This window comes from Mercenaria mercenaria, chromosome 1 (genome assembly GCF_021730395.1).
Source record: "Mercenaria mercenaria strain notata chromosome 1, MADL_Memer_1, whole genome shotgun sequence".
Lineage (NCBI taxonomy): Eukaryota > Metazoa > Mollusca > Bivalvia > Venerida > Veneridae > Mercenaria > Mercenaria mercenaria.
The window spans coordinates 57,103,588-57,124,039 of NC_069361.1; positions in this window are offsets into that span (position 1 = coordinate 57,103,588).

Consider the following 20,452-nt stretch of genomic DNA (forward strand, 5'->3'; position numbering starts at 1 on the left):
AAAAACTGACTGGGGAAAAAACTGACCGTTACACCGGTAAGAACTACCTATCATAGAGTATTCCACCTATTCCGTGAGACACAATCAGAGGAAAGCGTAGCGTCCACCGTCAAATATCACGGCTGCCAGAGCCGAAAATAAAAGGAAATCTTCAAAAACATCTTTTTCTAAAACCTTGATCCGATTTTAAAATAATTTCAAAGAAATGTTCTATCGGTGAGCCTCTTTAAAATAAATTCAAATTAATTCTATTCATTAAAAATCATAGCCACTAGGAGACATGCTAAATTTTACCCGCATGTATGAAAAATTTATTCGTCAGGAACTACTGGCCCAATTTCGAAACAACTTCACAGGAACGTCTTTTAGGTGACCCTCTACCAAGAAATGATTCGTAATAAGCAGTTTCTTTATATGTATAAAGAGGAATCTTTTAAAATGTTCCTGTCAGAAACTGAGTGTCCGATTTTAAAATAAGTTTACCCAAATGTTTCTTATGTAAACCTTTACGCAATACCAATTAGATTTATACTTTTTCGGAAATTTTTCAAAAAAAAAACAAACAAAAAAACCCGTGGGTTAGCGAAATATTTATGCTTTTTTCAGTTTGGACTTGTTAAGGCGAGTGCATTTTCTATAAAGCGGATGAGACAATTAATACACCTATTTATAAAGTTATTTGAACTGATTAAATGACACGTTTCAAAATAATATCACTAAGCATAATAAAGGTAATACTTAATAAACTGTTCAATGTAGTTTGACTCAAAAAAAAGAAAAAATCCACAGAACAGAATTTCCGTTAATGTCGGAATATTAAAACGGTTATGTTTTGTGTCCAAAAATACCATTTTATTAAACAGAAATTCTAACTGATTGAATCCAACGGCAAATTGGCCGATGCGCAGCTTCAGTCTGTAAAGTTTTACGTTCTTAGTACATATACTTTCTCGGATATATACAACTAATATTTTAGTAGGACATTTTGAACAGAAGATAAATCTATACATTTTTTTCTCAAACTAAATCTTGCACTGAAAATTCAGACGCACTTATTCTTTTCTAACAAATAATTTCGAATATATCTTGCAAGAAACGTCTAAATAACAAGTTCCATTTATTTCAGCAGACTGACAATATTCGAACGTTAATTTTCTTTCGAATCCACATGTGATGGACCAGCTACTCTAACCACTTGTCCATAAAGTTTTGTTCTCATTTTTGCAGGCTGGGTGAATTTTATATATCTAAAATGTAGTGTTCGATCCTTTGAAATTATGATAACCAATAACTAATGGTTCTATAAACAATGCACGTGTTCATGAATAGATAGAAGTCTAAATAAGAGTGTCCTGGTTTTCAAGTCTCAAGTTAATTACCTCGAAATCTGATATTTTGTTTACTTTTCGGACACTAGAAATATCCCCTAGCCCCTAGCCCAGTTGGGGCCATATTTAAACAGGTAGGGTCAGTTTTATTTAAAGTAGTATCTAAGGGCCATGCTTGTAACTCTGATCATACTGAGCAAAACCAAACCAAATCCCGGATGCCCTACTTTACGTACTGAATAAAAAAAACCCTGATATTTCATGACTCTAGGTCTTATACTTTTGAAATATGCTCGACACGAATTCATGTGGACTAAAAGACACCTGGACGATCTATATTTATTCCTCAATTATAAGGATATGTATACTTTAAGTACTGGACTGTCTGTGATATGTTAATTTGCATTTAATTATTGTTTGTTTATTTGTTTGTTTTGTTGTGTTGTGTTCAACGTTACGCCAACACAATCACAGATGATATAGCGACTTTCCAGCTTTAATGATGAAGGAAGACCCCAGGTGCCCCTCTGTGAATTATTTCATCACGGGTGGGCACCTTGGTAAGAACAACCAACCTTTCGTAAACAAGCTGGATTGCACTAGGCTCGCATCTTTGAAGGGGTTCTAGGTTTCTGTAATACACACGTCTTACCACATCAACATTATTTCGTTGGGTTTAAATTCATACCGAAACCATTCAGGTTATATCGTTGCTTTTCCTGTTTTTGGTAAACCACCGACCTTGCATACGCCAGCTAGATGGCTTTTACACATGAAGAATTCTACATCTCAGAAGAGGTTTCGAATCCACAAGGGTCAGGGACAAGTAATTCAAAGACAGCGACCTTAACCACTTTACTACGGATGCCCCTCCATTGAAGTGATACACGTCTTACCACACTGGAATGGTTCTAAATGTCTGTGATATTCACCTTTTCCACATCAACATTCACACATAATGTGATTCTAGGTTTTTGTACACATGTTTGTTCGCACCTCCTGTCTAATACATTCGTAACAGTTTTGTCCTGAAAATATGCTAAGATGATAATATGATATACGAATGTAATAATTAAACGGTTATGTAACTTCTATGTAATGAATGTCTTCTAACGTCAACAAGAAATAAGTTTGGAATAATGTCTGCGAGACTTGCACGCAAGCACGTTTAATTCGTTATTTTTGGTTGATGGATATTGATTTACAGTTCGAGTCTAAAATCCGTTACACGTTAAACGATACTTGATACAGAGCTTATGTAACCCTTAAGTTTTAGGTTTCCAGAAAAGAGCGTGCTCGTTTTGGTATTTTAAAATCTGAAAAGAGTAAGGGAAAAAATGCCAGCTTCAAGAACAGACAACCAAAAGCAGGTAACAGCAATAAATTATATAAATGCGTCAGAAATCGGAGCATACAATATGGTACTCCAAATTATGCAAACTGATTAAGTTACAATTAAAACTGAAATTGAAAAAAATGCATACAGCTAAACTGAATATATTTTTTAACTGAAACTTTTAGAAACAACAGAAACATGAATAGTATTTATTTATTTATTTCACAAATAATAGCTAGTGTACACACTTGGATAACCTGTTCTAACACTGTATCTTCAGCTGTTAACGCTGTCATTGTAATACTGTAAATACACTAAACGAAACTTTCAACGCACCCTCAATATCTTTACCATTACTAACAGTAAATTAAAAAATTTCTCACATATTCAGAAAAATATGTTGAACAAGAGCTGTCTCCGTAGGATGACACATGCCCCCGATGGCACTTTGAATGAATAGTTATGGCCGATGTTAGAGTTTAGGACCTTTGACCTACGGAGCTGGGTCTTGCACGCGACACATCGTCTTACTGTGTCACACATTCATGCATAGTTATTTTAAAATCCATGCATGAATGACAAAGATATGGACCGGACATGCCCATTAATGCACTATCATGAAAAATGATCTTTAACGTCTAAGTGTGACCTTGACCTTTGAGCTACGGACCTGGGTCTTGCGTGTGACACGTTGTCTTACTGTGGTACACATTCATGCCAAGTTATTTGAAAATCCATCCATCGATGACAAAGATATGGACCGGACACGCCCATCAATGCACTATCCTTTAACATCTAAGTGTGACCTTGACCTTTGAGCTACGAACCTGGGTCTTGCGCATGACACGTCGTCTTACTGTGGTATACATTTATGCCAAGTTATTTGAAAATCCATCCATCGATGACAAAGATATGGACCGGACACGCCCATCAATGCACTATCCTTTAACGTCTAAGTGTGACCTTGACCTTTGGGCTACGGACCTGGGTCTTGCGCATTGCACGTCGTCTTACTGTGATACACATTCATTCCAAGTTATTTGAAAATCCATCCATCGATGACAAAGATATGGACCGGACACGCCCATCAATGCACTATCCTTTAACGTCTAAGTGTGACCTTGACCTTTGAGCTACGGACCTGGGTCTTGCGCTCTGCACGTCGTCTTACTGTGTTACACATTCATGCCAAGTTATTTGAAAATCCATCCATCGATGACAAAGATATGGACCGGACACGAAAATTGCGGACAGACCGACAGACTGACAGACCGACAGACAGACAGACGGTTCAAAAACTATATGCCTCCCTTCGGGGGCATAAAAAGCAATATATTCACATATCAACAAACTTGAGTGATTCTTGGATATCATTTTATTTATTCTACGGCCTCAGCCCAGTTTTGTAAATTAAATATATTGAATTAGCAAACAAGCAAATTTTACAATAAGGCAAGCAAATTGTGAAAAACACTTCTGTATCCTCTAATATCTCGGGAATAAATTAACTTCTGAATGATAATTGACCATATATCAGTGAAAAGTCAATATCTACACCTCTATATCCTTATAAATGATATTTGCAAGTTTTATAAAAAAAACTTTCATGTGAGGAAGTCATCCATTTGCCTTACGGAAGGTCGGTGGTTTTACCTGGATGCTCGTCCGTGATGTTATAATGCCCGGATAACGGTGAGTGACCCAAACACAACTGCATCGGTTAACTCCGTTTAATCTGGAAGGAAATGTCCGCCAATAAACTTTGTCCCAATTTCTAATTTGTATGTCCCATTTTCTAATTTGTTTGTATGGAAAAAATAATCAATAGTGTAAAACATAACATTTTGTCACAAAAATTCCTGCATGTAAATTGTATTTTACATATTTTGTTATATTTATATTCTTACTGCTGAAGTTTTAGGGGTCTTGAAAATACCCAGACACAGCTACACACTGGATAACCGGCTATCCTGACGCCCGCTGGAAATGTAACCCAGCTGTAAATCGGTAGGTAAAGTTTTTCATTTATTTCTATTAAAACGAAGCCAATTCTTGCAAATCAACTTGACAGTTTTGTTAAGGAATGATCATGGCTTAGATTTGCAATTTCTGGGCCAAAAACGATCGTTATGTTCTGAGATATTCGCTAACAATTTCTTCAGTTTGAAAACTCGAGCAAAAATCCAAAGTTTTGCGCAAATTGTTTTGTTTATGAACAACCTGTGAAAAATTTTATCATCTGGTTTAACAGATGTGTCCTTTCGGAACACCTGTGTGAAGTTTCCGGGTTCTACGTTATTTTTGAAAAAGTATATAAGCCGTTAAATAGGCATGGTCGAGAAAAAAAGACTGTCGAGAACGGCCACTGTATTTGAAATAGGCAGTCGTTGAAGTCAGCTGTCGGCTATCGAGAATACAGCTGTATAAAAGTAAAAGAACTGTCTTGTAGACATGTTATATGCCCCGTTGTGTCTCCTCTTTATGTATATTTTGTATCTGTTTAGTCCGTCTGTGTTTTTGCGATTTCTTTCATCTTTCATTTGTGTAAAAATGTATACTTGCAGTCAGTAAACAGTTTGTATATACTTATGTATGGTCCTTATTGCCATGTCGAGTAATTCTGGTTGATTTCATTATCATTGTCCTTTTGGTTTAGAGTCTAGAAGTTGCTTTGTCCCTTTCGTCCGTCCGTCCGTCCGTCCGCCCGCCCGCAGTGTCTTGTCCGGGCTCTGATTCTAAATGCATGGACTGATTTTTAAGTATTTATTTTTAAACTTCAAACATGTGTTACCGATGATGCAAGTATTAGTGAGGCCCATTAATTATTGACCACCTCCAATGTCAGTATAACAAAAAAAAATCTTTAACACAGAGCTATAAATAAGTATTTTGTGTCAGGCTGGCAATTCCTACATGCATAGACAAAATTTCAAATATATTGTGTCGTATAGTAGAACTTTTATTTTCATGCGGTTTTATTTGATACCTGACTGTGTAAGATCGTAAACAAGCAAAGAAGAGTTCCGAACTACCTTGTTATATGTTCTTAAAGCTACATGTGGCTGCCATGTTAAGAAATAACTGATTAACAGTCACGTGACATTTTGCAAAGTTCTGCTTATTTAGATTTCAAACAATCGTTTTCAATCGTTTGCCTCTATACATCAACAACTTGCAGTTTTAGACCATGAATAAACTGGTATTTGTTGAAAAGGTATTTATGAATAAGAAAGAGTGCAAAGAAGAGTTCCGATCTACCTTGTTATATGTTATTAAAGCTACATGTGGCTGCCATGTTAAGAAATAACTGATTAACAGTCACGTGACATTTTGCAAAGTTCTGCTTATTTAGATTTCAAACAATCGTTTTCAATCGTTTGCCTCTATACATCAACAACTTGCAGTTTTAGACCATGAATAAACTGGTATTTGTTGAAAAGGTATTTATGAATAAAACAAAATGGCAGATTTACATTAGGAGCAATTAAATAATTATGTATGAGCAAATAAGATTATACACCTATCAAGCACCGCACTAAGAACACTTTTCGAAACAAGAACGGGCCTTTGGGATTCATTAAAGATACTGAATTCTTCAAACGAAATTCAAAGGACTGACGACCAGAAGCTATCATTTGCACTTGCAAAACCCGATGTGAAATTACTTTCTGTAGTAGCCCGGAGGCACCTGTAGTGGTTTTCCTCCACCATCAAAAGCTGGCAAAATGGCAATATGTACTATATTGCTTCGGTGTAACTGCAAAAAATATATGGCTGGCTTTCGCATGGCGGAAAAATGGCAAGAACGCGTGAACAAGGTTAAAATTCAGCCCGGGTATGAAGGAATATAGTCCTAAAGCCTCTGGAAATGAAAGTGCCATTTTAAAAAATAATTACGTTTCCGTCAAATCACTGCCAGTAATACTTTTTACATACATATTCAAAATCATCTGAGTTGATGGATAGTCTATAAATGTTAACATCCGAGTTCAACGACAGCACTAGCGGCCGTCTTTTTCTCTCGACCATGCCTATTTAACGGCTAATATACTTTTTCAGGAATAACGTAGAACCCGGAAACTTTACACAGGTTTTCCGAAAGGACACATCTGTTAAACCAGATGATAAAATTTTTCATAGGTTGTTCATAAACAAAACAGTTTGCGCAAAACTTTGGACTTTTGTTCGATTTTTTCAAACTGAAGAAATTGTTAGCGAATATCTCAAAACGTAACAACAGTATTTGGCCCAGAAATTGTAAATGTAAGCCATGGTCATTCCTTGACAAAACTGTCAAGTTGATTTGCAAGAATCGGCTTCGTTTTAATAGAAATAAATGAAAAACTTTACCTACCAATTTACAGCTGGGTTACATTTCCAGCTGGGTTACATTTCCAGCGGGCGTCAGGATAGCCGGTTATCCAGTGTGAGCTAGTAGAGGTAAATTGGAGAGACGCAAACTAGAATAATATGAAAAATACTACAAGTTCTTTTGTAATTATGAAAATATACCGTAATATAGCACCTGCTGTTATATAGCTGTAACAGGTGATTTATATACTACTTACGATGCCTGTAGGAATTCAAACTATGCGCTAAATGCGTGTCAATAATAATGTTTTAAAAATATTTTGCTGGTCCTTTCCTAGTCTGGCGAGGGAGAAACATATTTGGCGAAACGTAGGAAAGCTCTACAACGTGTGGCATTCATATGAATCGAATTTCTACAGTCATAACCAAATTAAGTTTTTACCATTTTACAGCGAAACAGGTCAGCATTCAAATCTGTATGGCACATAATCTTAAAGATTATTCTTAAACAGACGAATTCCGTTTCAAGTCGATAAATTATTTCGGACGTGTATCTTGATTTCTCAATAAATCTACATGAAGATCCTTTGGAAGCATAGAATGCAAACAGTCAAAATGATACCAGAGTCTGTTCCTGGGAGGTAATGGGAAGTGCAACACCCCTCACGCACCCTGGCACAGGCTTAAGCGGAACTCTATTACACAGATATTGAATGGACTCCATTTCCCAAAGGACCAGAAAATATAACAACACTGAATTCAAGTACGGAGAGACGTTTTATGGGCGCCACACGCACTTAAAGATTGTTGTTGTGACTGTTAATTAAATCTATATAAAGACCCTTTGGAAGCATAGACTGCAACAGACGAATTTACAACGCTGTTGGTTGCCCTGTTGTTTTTTTCGGATATTTCTATTTTAATGCGCATGCGCTCTTTACGTGTAGCGAAAAGACCACTCAACAATAAGTAAACCTACAAAAAATCATCACTATATTACTAATTGTTCTGCCATAATGAAAATATATTGACCACACAATTGCCTTGATTAAAGATAGATATTTGTTGTGGGGAATAGGTTTTTGTTTACTTAACGCTGTCTGTAGAACAGTCTGACTACACGTTCGTTTAATAGTTTGCTTGGAAGCAGTGGTCTAGCCTAGCAGTTTGCTAGTAGTAAATTATTACGTCAGAATAACTGACACGTCAGGATGACACCACCCTTTACTCAGAAAGGGAAAATAAAAACACAAATACTGAATAAATTTGAAAACCAACCAAATTTTTACTTATCTTTCTAACTAATATTTTACAAAGTGATCTAAATATACAAGTTAGAAAAACGCCAAAATTACTGATGAAAATGACAAATCAGCTTAATGAATAAAAAGAATAAAGTTTTAAGTTCTGCCAAAAAGTAAATAATTATCTTAATGAATGTTATTATTAAAGTATCTAAATGTATTTTGTGACTCTGTACTTGAATGGCTCTGTGTATAATTAACAGCAATGTAAATTAAATACTAATAATTACTGAAGTATTTAAAAATGAAAATCTGAAATAATTGCTGTTAAGACAATAGAATTTAAATTACTTAATTAGAGAAAATTTCTTACTAATTTAGAGAAAAGTTACAATAAATTTAGTAAAACTCTTAGGTTATATAAATAGCCAAAAATAAATACAAAATTAATTAATTATTAATTACTAAACCCTAAGAGAGTTTTAAGATGTTGTCAGTCCAAAAATTCCTCACAGAGTGAAAAATTGGCTCTGAAATTCTACTGAGGTAAACTCTTCCAGAATGCAGTCAACCATGAAGGATGTAAAGTACATTCTGATTGGTCAGCATCTTTCTGATAAGCCATTCAACATTTATCTTACATATCAGCTATGACCTTGACAATGCTTATGTAAACTCTTTGTCTATAATCTAAAAATAGCTCAAAGTTCTTTCATAACTGGTCTTACTAAAAATAGCTGATGGAAATACAAAATGAAAATATGTAATGATATTAAATGTAGTTTGTTACAGTAAAGATAAACTGAAAGTACTGATGACTATGAAGTATATAAGCAATAATAAAGTATCAAATAAATATACGGAACTGTGTGAATGTGAAGAATGATCTTCCTAGATAAATCAGCAGTCTTTAATAGACTAGATGAAATGCCCTTCATAGACTAGCTAAAGGTCTATGCTTTTAAAAACTTACCATACCATACTTTATGTAAATACAAACGTTTATGATAAAATATTAGACTGTTAGATGATATTATGCAATACTAAAACTATGTATTATGTAACATTATGTTGTAAAAATCCAACTTTACAACATATTATTTATCATGTCTTACCTGACAAGTATCCTTTATTGTTACGTTTGACAGAACAGAACAAGCATCCGCAAGTCTAGATCCACTCACAAAACAAATATAAAACTTGTTTCGTACATTTGAAAATGTTATATTTTCTTTCATTCTATCTGTCAAAAGAGGTTTTTTCCTTGAAATAGCAGCTGTATACATACATATTTTACTCCGACTTGATTATGCATTTTAAGGGGTGCGGCTCATTGTCACTAACGTTGCTGTTTTAAGTAATTTACGGGAATGATTATTACGTAACTATTATGCAACTGACATGATAAAACAAAGTTAACCTTGGTGATCAAGACCATGGACTTGTCTGTAATTTCGGGGATGTCACCTAATCAGACCGGGTTATAAAAGTTACTGAAGTATATAACATGTCTTTAGTGTGGCTTACTAACTAATACCCTTCTGTCACCAATGCCATGATTTGGTACTCACCCGGGCTAATATATCACGTGACGAAGGTGTTTCGTTTATCAAAAAATAAACATATCACACGATATCTAAAATTTTAAATAAAATCTATAAGAATATCCTCTGGAACTTTGATGGACATATCCTTTTAAAATGATGTTTGTACTAAAACAAAAAATCTTAATTCGTAAGATCTGGATCATATCAAGGACTTAAATTACAATTTGAATTTATTTACTTTAGGCAAATACCTAATATATCACTCATGTTTGCATTCTGGATCATTTTTATAATCTTAATATAATCGAAAATATATCGTGCGCAAAAATCAATAAACGTCAATTAATATAATAATTATAATAAACTTCTATTCCACAAACAATAGAGCTCATGATCTTACAGTAGATAGGGAATGTGAGTGTATAACACCCATCCCTGCTACCCGCTCCCGCTCTGTTAAATTTGACTGCTGCCGTCACCACCCCACCCCTTTGATATTGTTAAATAAAAACCTTAAATTTAAAGAATCAATAAAAATAAAAAAAATAACAAGTATAAGATGATACTTGTCTATTTGAATACGGAATGAATTGATTGCCATTCGGGTACAACTAGATACAAAATCAAAGGAGGGATTGTGTCCGCCTTTGTTATATTTAGCAAGTGTGTGTGTGGGGAGGGGGGAGGGTTACATCAGTATGAATAGTATGTATCCCCGACCAAAATCTTTAGTTTTAGGATTTGTAAAATCAGTACATAAAGTATGTGCATGAACTTAGCCAGAGCAGCCAGAGTAGCCAGAACTCTGGTTACTCTGGCTGACCAGAGTAGCCAGAGTTTCTAGGATTTTAACATGTTCTGGCTACTCTGGTCAGCCAGAGTAGCTAGTGTAACCAGGATTTCATTTGCTCTGGTTACTCTGGCTGGCCAGAGTAGCTAGAGTTTCTAGGATTTTAACATGTTAGGATTTCACTTGCTCTGGTTACTCTGACAATCTGTAAAAAAAAGCACTTTTGCGAAGCCTTCTGTTATATATATTGCGGATTTTTGAGTATAATAGAATTGGTAATAATTTATGTATCTCTACTTGTTTTATTGTATAAACTTACTAACATATAACTGACTGCAGGACTGACATATATACTATGCGAGAGGCAAGTTTAGAAATTCGATGAACGTTGATTAAATTATATTAAGTTGAAAAGCGAATTATGGAAAATCAAACAGGTAGTGGTTGTCGAAAATGTTCGTGTATTACTGCTGCGTTATAGGAAGTATGTACATATTATTAAAATGCTTTATTTATCACAAAATGATGTAACAACAACTATTTAATCACAGCACGCTAGACTATTTAAATCCTTTCTACATAAATACTAGCTAATATTACACTTTGAATTGAAGAAGGTGTGTTATTTTGAAAACGGTTAGCCAGAGTTATTGAACCTGGTTTAGAGGGGCCATTTCCTGATTGCACACACTTTTAAAGAGTCTGAAAGAATTTAGTCCGATACTTCCTGAGAAATCTGCTTATATGCCAAGTTTTCACCAAAATCACTTAGTTACAAACGAGAATAATTTTGCTAAAATGTAAAGCAGCCATTCAGGATGGCGAAAAAGACTTCTGACTGTGTGGTTTGTTTGTAAACATTTTTGTAGTTGTTTCTGAGATAAGCAAAGTAAAAATCAACAAACTTGTGAAAAACGTGTTTTTTCACCTTTTCGAAATGAATTCGGAAACTATGATTTCATTTCATGTATATTTTCGTGTCAGTCTCGTTTAATTTTCGGTTTCAGCTTTAGTGTATATGCGAAAAAGTCCACTTGGAATCATGTATATATTTTCGTTCAATTTTGTGTCAGTGTTTATGTGGAATGATCTTGAGCATGACATATGAAACCTGCTTTGTAAGAAAATCACGTGATGCTGAATAAAGTCTTCGGCGTAGAACATTCTCAGAAACCTGCTTACTTGCAAACCCTCACAAAATTTCTGTGTTAAAAAAGGAACTCATTTTCATAAAATGTAAGCTATAGTTATGATACTTGTCCAGTGAGGGAAATGTACTATGCCAAAGACATGTGTGAAGTTTTAAAATATTCGCTTTTCCAGTTTTTGTGACAACTAAAGCTCTACTTTTTTAAAAAAGTTGAAACAGCGGAGCCAGAACTAAAAGAATCATAGTAATGTGGAACTTTTTTTCAATATCTTGAGCAAGTCAACTGGAATTTGTTAAGTATTAACGTAAAATTATTTCTATTTATAGTTAGAATAATGAGGAACAGTTAATGTGGTAAATCAGGTGTAATTTTGGATGACATATATCCATTTATACTACTAGATAATATCCGGGAATAATTGAATTAGTTTTATACTGTTTATTTAACCTTTAGCCTGCTAAATTTCTAAAATGGAGTGGTCCATCATTCAATTTGGGCAGTACCATTTGTTATTCGAAGGGGTCATCACTAAAAATTTACTGACTGAATAGCGAACAGTGCAGACCATGATCAGCCTGCACAGATGTGCAGGCTGATCTTGGTCTGCACTGGTCGCAAAGGCAGACTCACTTGCCTCAGCAAGCTAAAGGTTAAGCACTTGTAGTTATATGAATGATATACGTGATTATAGACGTACAGTCAATAAATCGTCGAACTCCAAGAATGCGATTTATGCGTGTCAATAATTATCTGTTGGAAATATTTCAGGTGGCTTACCTATTATTTGATCTTAGCATTGTTCTGTCCAATTCGAATGTAACTGTAGTGTAATTCTAATGTGCGTTTACCCATCACTATCTGCCCCTGGATTCTTAATGTTCGTATCAGGTCGTCATAATGATATTCTATTTAAATAAAATAAAAATATACAGAAACATTTTAAAACTACTCTGAAAACAAAGAGTGATTCGAATTATTCTTTTTTGAAAAAAAATCCCTTTTTTTTCTTCAAAATATGTGGCTTTGATGCACACCCCGAGTTGCTACGCACCTGAATACCCAATTATTTTATACCAGTGGATTTCTTAATCATTTTATGTATCATATTGATATATATGTCTAAATCTAAGACCGTCCATGTGATTATCACGGCTATACCATAAACCGTGTGATTCTCACGACGCCGCGTAATTATCATACGCGTCGTAATATTACCACGCGTGTGATAATCACGTGACACCGGTCTTTTCGGAATTTGGCACAGAGAAGAAGTTATCTCTGGCAAAAAGGTAGGGAAGTTTGAGATTCTTGTATACAGTTCTGTTGATTATTTATGGTATCATGTTATGCTACAGTTGATCTTTCTCGGACGAAAAGTTTGTTTTAAAATACAGCTGTAAAGCACAGGAGACAAAATTGCAAGCATTATTGGTGCAGCTCATCATAACATACAATATCTTTGGAATGGAACTGTATTGGATTAATGGACAAATTTAACCCAAAGAAAATTGCAATTAAGTGCATTTGAAATCCGTGGCTACACTGAAAAGTTGTATTTTTCCTGGTCTTTTAGCGAATTGAACAATTTGCTTAATTTTTTTTTAAGGTTATTGGTAGTTGCCAACATTAATTCTTATATACGTCCTTTTACAGTATTATGGGTATTTGAAAACTATGAAGGACGTTCTTGTCATAGCACATTCAAATCACTAATGTTATCAATGCAAATCATTTAACTTAAGCATGTTAAGACAAATACAAATCTCATCCGATTACCATAAAGTACATTCCTTTACTACCTCGGCTGTATTAACCTGCCTATAGGCAATGATCACCAAATCTGACTGTGAGTATTAAACTAGAATCAGTCTTAAAACTGGAACTGAAACTCTTTATTTCATTAAACGCCTATTTTTAAGTTAATTCACTGGCTTTACACAATAAGTTTTAAAACATAAACATGTCGTTACGATACGTCTTGATTATCGTAAAATGCGTATTTCGCGTTAAAAGTACATAAATCAGGAAAAGAGCAAACATACAACTGAATAGCTTCGCAAACCGCAATACATAATGGCTGTGTCCTAAAACAATGCATAAAAAGTAAAATGTTTTCAGATTCTTCTTGAAAACGTCCGAACAACCGAAGATTTAAACTGCCTTACACCCCAAGGTATATCATTCCACAGTATCGGACCTACAGAATCCTGGCTTTGATACGGCCAATAAGGTGATAACAGGTAGTAATTCCTTTAAATAAACTTTAAGAACATTACTACGTCATATGTCTAACTCTAATAGCTTTCCATTTCACTCTCAGTCAGATCTGGTGATTGATAAATTGATTGAAATTTCACGGGTTTTAAATGCAATGAAATGCACTTTGCTGCGGCTTGACATATGCCACTAGCGTTCAGTATTACTTCAAATGTTTCAACCTTATTTCTTATCTCTTTGTCGCTTAACAAGCAATCATGCTCTCGTCTTTATTTTAGGTACTCATCGAAGCTGATGCTGAAGCCAACAGTCTTAATTAAAGAATATCTTATCTCAACCAACAACTGGCGACTTGAAGACGTATATTTATTGTTATTTTTAGACTTCCTTAGCACGTACCCACTGTGTGCAACAGGTAGTATTGCGACCTTTAAAATCAATGTCAGCAAGACGATACACCTACTCAGCAAGATGATACAATCAAACTGACAAGAACATGATAGATATCAGCTGCTCCTTCTGTCTGGGGAATGTTGCTAGTAAAGCCAGAGAAACAGATTAGGGCACGTCTTTTCCATTTTATAGCCACGCTTGTAGAACAGAAATATCAACTAAACTATTATCATATGGATGGAAAACCAGGAAATTGACAAAAAAAGATAACCTTCTGTAAATGTCTACGATAGATATTGAAGATCAGATTTCAAACGAAGATATTTGGAGAAAGACTTAGCAATCACCCATAACGTTACTGTAAAGAAAAATTATCCAGACTGGACGGAGTTTTCAAATTCTGTATATAGGCAGTTTGTTTTCTTCAGAAACTACTGGAGCCATTACTTTCCATTTCCACGTTGTAGGCTTTGGCATCACAGGAAAGTTGTTTAAACACGAGAATATGGGATACACAATGTCCCTCATATTACTACATCTTTTCGTTATGGGGTTGGGGTGTACATATCTAGTGTTTTGATGCTTCATGTCAAAACGATTTCTGTGTTAAAAGTGACTACCAACAGCCGATCGATCAAATGTTGGTATTACTCCAAAAATGCGTTGCGTCTATTTTAAGACGTAACATAGCTACTTTAAGATTCCTACTATCATAATGAAATCACTTACAGAGATAGAATCAAAATTTGTAATATGGCTTGTTTGAACACCAAATGGTAGTAACCTTCCAAACTGAAACTGACAGTAGCAGCATCATTATTATGCGGTAAGAACCTTTTGATAACATAAGTAAAATCATCTTACATTTTGCACTTAATAGCACATTCTGTTTAACACAGACATTGTTACTGCCATTTATTCTGGCTTGAGCATGTGGCACACTAGTATACCTGTTTGTCTGTTAGTACTACCTATTTGTCAGAAGAATATATTCAAAACAATCTTCCTCTTAGAAAAAAAACAAGCATAAACATTTGGGATGAAAATCGAACTTTCTGTGTATAAATGATAAATTAAAGATAATGATATGATATGATAATGTTAAACCTGAAAAATACAGACTGCTTACAAACGTGACAGATCCATATTATATTACATATGTTATTGATGCCTATAGCCCAGGTTCTGTCTATAACGTATGCCGGTTTAGGGGTAACATAAATAACAAATATGCCTTCTATATAAATAAGTACTAGGACTGAATAAAGATGTAGTTGTTATATTGTTATGAACACTGACTAGTTAATTTCGACTGTGAAATACATATTAGATCATTAACAAATAGAACGATTTTCCGTACAGAGATATACTACACTGTAACATGAGTATTGAATTTTATCTTAATTGCGGTATTTCCAATTGTAACTTAATTCATCAAAATGTATATATATACACTTTTGCCCAATAAATAGCACGACAACTTAAAATCTCGTAATGGAATCAACTCTGAGTTTCAAGATTCATTGTATCGGAAACAATGTTCAGTCAAAATGCTCACAATATTTTGTATATGTGTGATAAATAACACATATTTGCCATGGACTTGCCATTGGCATGGTAGTATTTTACCATGGCAATACTTTTGCGAAGTTTTGTCATGGCAAAATAAAAAAAGATGAGAACTTGATATAAAAAGTAATAATTCTACTTGTAAATAGTTACATAAATAGATTTGAAAAATCTGTACGGAAGCATATAATGTAACCAACCAAACTAATAGCAGACTCGATTTGATTGAGTCTTCTTTAAGGGAAAAAATCTGTTTGCTTTTAAGAAAAAAAGGAACATGTCTTAGCAATTTTGCCATGGCAAATTCAAGACCGAATTGCCATGGAAATATGGTTTTACCATGGCAAATGCAATTTTTTTTCATACATATTTACAAAACAAATGTAATGATTTGAAACAGGTTCGTAAGTTCTCATCTGCTGACCCCTTTTGTCAGTACCACTCGTATTTTCATACAACTTGGTAAATATTTTAAACAATACGAAGAATAGAAATATGTTCCTTCTTCACTATTTTTCTGCAATTAGAATACCTTTTATTTTTATATAAATGTTGTTGAAATGATTTTACGTATGTTTTTTATTCAAGTACAAATTGATGTTGTGAAGACAACTATTAAATGTCATTTCTACTCTTCTTCTGTCTATCTTAACCTTGGATATTATGTTGTAGAAAACTCCGTTTTGAGATGGGAGGATCTTCTTCATGTGAAGAAGCCAACTATTTGGATTACGGAGGTCGATGGTTCTACACAAGTGCCCACTTGTAATGAAATAACGCACGGTGGGGTACCTGGGGGTCTTCCTCCACCATCTAAGCTGGAAAGTCGCCATGTGACCTCGGTATGACATTAAACGCAACAAAAAAGTACAATTTTATCAAAAAGAAAAATAGTGGCATATTATATTTATGGAAGCAGCATTTTAACCAGAATAAATAGCATGCGCTCCCGGCAGACTCTACAACCGCCTGAAATCATGGTCGAACAATTTGTTACCTGCAACTGATGATATAGTAACCTTCTTTGACAATGATCAGGTTGTAGCGATAAACTGCTAAATCACTTACAACTACAAATAGCAGGTGTTATAACAATTTATAACAATACTGATCCATATTATAACCACAAACTGTTTCTAATTTACAGAAGATACAGGAACTAAGTCCTAGTTTCTGGTTACATAATGAAAAAAGTAATGTTATTCCACTGATATAAAACTCTGACAAAGTATACAATACTATAAGGGACTTAGAGAATACAGCAAGTACAAACAAAACATGAGTATGTTGATCGCAAAATAGCAGGTAAAATTATGCTAATGAGTTATATGATACTAGGTGTACGTAACTAAAAAATTCTCAAGCGTTTAGATACCTATAAAATTATGATAATCCGTACAATTATTTGATCGATAAAAATATATAGGTACTAGTATGCACTTGCAACACCTGTGGTACTGTTTGAAAGCCTTGTATGACAAACCTTTTGCTCCTTTGAAATTGTTAAAAAGTCTTAACGGTGAGATATTGTGAGCAGGAATTATTTAATATATGTATTAAATTCCCTGAATATATAGTTAAAACTTTGAAATACGCAAATTCACGCGTAAAGTATACGTAACGATTTTAGGATTTGTCATTTGCAAATTTCAAAAATTTAGTTTATAACTTTTTATCATTGTACAGTGTTTATAGAATATAAAACATATAATGATTTATGCATTTAAGCACATACAAAACCAGTCTGATGTCGGGAATGATAAAGAAGTGGACAGTTGTAAGGTGTGACGGGTTGCCACAAACTGTTATAATAATTTTATAATTTCAACTACTGCCCGCTAACATGGCATTTTAGTGGTGAAGCCAACACACACACAAATGAGAAGATACAGGAACCTGCGCTTCGTTTCAGTTATTCATATTATACTTCTACGTATTGTGAATTATTGTACAAATCTAAGTTGCCGTCCTTAAAGGTAAGACAATTACGAGCTTCAGCTTTAGAAGCATTTAAATATTTAATTAAGATACACCTTACCTACATGATATGCTTACTATTAAGCAATCCTCACACTCTTCCAGATTTTCAATTACAGTTGTTATACCTAGGTCAAGGACTTCAAGTTAGCTCTTTCCGTTTTAGTGCTGCCAATCTCACTTCCACAGAATTTTAAGGACCAATCACACTACAACAGTTTTCGGAGTTTGGTGAGAGACCTGTGCCTGCACTTGCTGTGCCGCAGTTAGCTTTTAATTTATTCCTTGTTGATCAGTTATTTTGTTTTATTTGTTTATTTATACAATGCTTCACTGCCTTATATTTATTATGTCAATGTATTTTTCAACCCTCTATCTATATTTGTATTTTTAATTTTGCTAAGAATTATGCATGTGTTAGTTGCTCGTACTGTGCATGTCCTATAACTGTTCATTGATTTGCTTTATATTTACTTTAGTATGCTGAAAGTTCCTTTTATTATGATTTGTCTGTTTTTAATTCATTTTTATTGACTTCTGCAATGCAGCTGTTATTATCTGAGTTGATGTGATAGATGTCTTACACCATTTTCTAAAACCGCATTAGTGTTCTTTTCATGTCAGTGTTTTAACCTTTAATTGCTATTAACTATAGTTTTAGGCCAATGCCACGATTAACAGAAAACAAATTTGTAAGTATTTCTGCGAGTTGCTAATATTGTTATTCTATTTAATAGGTACGTACTTTTGTTATTCATGTCGGCAAACAGTATACATAGCCAATGTTGTCTATTCATGTACTACAGACTTAAATAAGATTTGTGTCTTAAAATATATACATATATACCAAAACATCCGTACGATAACAGGACACCTTGTGGGTTGACTTTATCATGCAGAGGAGGCAGTAAACAGTTTTGAGCTGTTAGTGTCGATTTGGCCGGGGTGAAATTTACAAATAAGAGGCAATTTACGGAATGAAGTGCATATTTGAACTTCTAAATAATAATAATTGCTAGAATTGAAGTTTCAGCGGCTAGAATTGAGTTTCACTTATTTAAAAAAAAATCAGTTGAGTAGCCTTGATCTTGATAGTATGACGTAATGACTTGCAGGAGCGTATACATGCTTCCTCTGAGCTAGCTTAAAGTGGGGTTGTCATTTTAGCAGGGGCCTCAGGAAAACTGGAACAGTGAAAAAACGGTACGGATGGCACATATATTTGAGCTTATTTTCAGATTTTACAGTGTTACTGGAGTATGGAACAGTGTAGCAATTGGGGCTATCGTTTTCAGGGAATTTTATGCAGCGATTTAAAAATCGGCAAATTTAGCTTTTTTCGTCATCAGTTTCCGCGACCGGGAGAGCACAAAATTCCGGTCTTGTAAACAGAAAACTAGATATTAGAGATGTATTGTAGATGGTTTGTAACGATAGACATACAGTGGTGTTAATGTTGCAATATCTTTATTTCAGGTGTGTGGTTACAGACTTTTGTGTGAGGTTTTGAAATTAGTACACCTAACCGAAAACTCATCGATAAAACTGTTTACTCATGCAGAGAAGTAAAACTATTTTGTATCACTTATACGCATTGTTGCACCTCAAAATGGTTGAGGTGTAACATACGCATAATTGCATCTGATATTTCAAGAAATGGTCAGGGTAAGTCATTACGTAGCTAAGGGTCTTGGACTGTACAGCTGATAACCCAACATGATTGACACGTATCAACACCTCATTTACCACAGAAAAGAAGAAAGAAAAAAGAAAGACTTACTGATTCAGACGGATAGAAAGAAGATTAAATGAAACTGAACAATTAAACTATTTTTTAAGTTTTAATCTTTTCTAGCGGTTACAGAGGACGAGAATCCACATCTCGTGCTAATTTTAACGGGTTTTCTAACCCAAAACTTGGTTTTTGTTGTTATCTCTACCAGATATTGTAATATTCCAATGAAAATTTGACACATTGTTTAAAGTACTTTTTATATAAAACGTAATAACAGAGAGTGTGGTGAGTTTCAAAATGTAACTGAAATGTATAGGACTTCGGTGTATCATGTTGAACATGACCTCGTTACTGAATGGGAATCTAAACTTCGAATAATGATGAAGTATCATATTCACAAAGAACTTCTCCAAGAAAGAACAATTGTCGATATATATATACACTGTACCACAAAATCCGTTCTATAACAGGATACCTATCTGGTTGTTTTCAAAACGCAGAAAAAGTAGAACTTATGCGTATAATTGCGTCAGATATTTCACGAGCTATAACGTGTTTAAGGGTCTTTGGCTGTACAACAGGACCGTCACTTATCCATACCTCGCTTACAATAATAATACAGGAGAACTATATGGCTTGCTCCTAACAATTTTTCAAACTCAAATCTTGCTTTTCTTTCTCGATCTATCTGCAAAATATTGACATATTTCCATGAAAATTGGACACATTGTTTAATGCTTATTCTATTTTAATAAAACTTAACAACGATTTCATTCGTAAATTAATAGAACTGCTAAAGGGTAGCATCCATCAGCAAGTATCAGCATGAACGTTAAATTATACTTTAGAACATC